Source organism: Tuber melanosporum (assembly GCF_000151645.1).
Source record: "Tuber melanosporum whole genome shotgun sequence assembly, scaffold_88, strain Mel28".
NCBI classification, from domain to species: Eukaryota; Fungi; Ascomycota; class Pezizomycetes; order Pezizales; family Tuberaceae; genus Tuber; species Tuber melanosporum.
Genome location: NW_003299137.1, coordinates 109,581 through 111,036, shown reverse-complemented (window position 1 = coordinate 111,036; position 1,456 = coordinate 109,581).

Sequence of the window (1,456 nt, the reverse complement as noted above, 5' to 3'; positions counted from 1 at the left end):
TTCAAAATCATAAAACCGGACTAGCCCCTTCGGGTGTTCATAATACCCTTCCTCACTTATTGCATATACCAAAGATGTTATGTCTTTGAAGCCCAGTAACTCTGTGAGTAGTTGACAGATTAACTCCGTTCTACTTCCCAGACTTAGCCAAATATCTCCTCTCGAGTACCCTACAAATAGGACCTGGCCAAACCGATGGCGGTAATGTATATAATGTTATTCTGACACCTTCAATTCTTTCGCATTATAGTCACAGGATGTAACTGAGACTGATATGTATGATGATGTGTGGGTCCTAAAAATGGGCCAGCAGGGGGTGTTGGAGACTAGGGATTCTGATTCTGAGTAGGTTACACTACTTAGAGTGATTCCTATGTATTGGATCTTGGTATTCCTAATATTAGTATAATTGAAATTGCCCCAACCTCTTCTGATATTTCTGGAATGAATATACAGAGATTAACCCCAATCAAGGATGGTAGTAAAGACTTGATGAAGTTTGTATACTACCTGCTTACCAGTGATTCTTGGGCTAAAAATGAAAATGATGATGAGAGTGTTACAGATATTCCATTCATAGCTAGTGAACATGTTTCAAGGCTTAGTGAGTTATCACCAGAGTTTGATGGGGAAGCTAGTTCAGCATGTTGAAGGTAGAGGCACAGGTATGGTAACAATGAGGATGAGGTTGTTGAAGTTACTCCAGAAGGTCGAAAAAGAAAATCAGTAGATAAATGACCATGGATAGGTAGGCTAATCTGCTTACTAGCTGGACACAAGAAATTCGATTTCGTAGGAGTATTTTGTGATATCCAAGTTATTGGATTTAATATATTTTCCTTTTTCGATCTTGCACACACAGTTTAGAATGATATTTGTCATTTTCTAGTTTAGGAGAGAGCAAAAGGCTGGCATTAGACTAAGAGTAAGATGAAAGGCAAAAAGGTTACAGCCAATGCTGGTACAGAGGAGGCCCCAAAAGATGAAGAAGTTCTGTCAGTAGCCTGTAATGAGACTCCACAGAGTACTATTACAGTTAGCCAAACCGATGCCCATATCAGTGTTAAGAGACTACCGCTGTAGGAATAGGGGTAGACCAGAGTCTACCGAGTAGAGGTACTGTTGGTTAGGTACCTCAGTTGGATATCCTATATTATATTAAGAAGTAGATAAGTACTAGTAAGCAGTGGGGGTTACCCTACTGAGTAGGGTAACACAAGTGGTCAATTTGGGAGTTATCTTGAATTGGTCAATGGTGGGTCCAGGTAGAGTTACCTTTTTCTGTAGGGTAAACAAGGGTGTTGTTACCCTACCTTCAGACTAGAGTTACTCTGCCTTGGGCCATGCGTTACCCTGCTATAAAGCCAAGTTACCCTACTTTGAAAGTAACTTGTTATGCAGGACTTCAGGAGAAGTTACTAGATTGTTTTTCCTGCCAGACTATATATAATATTCA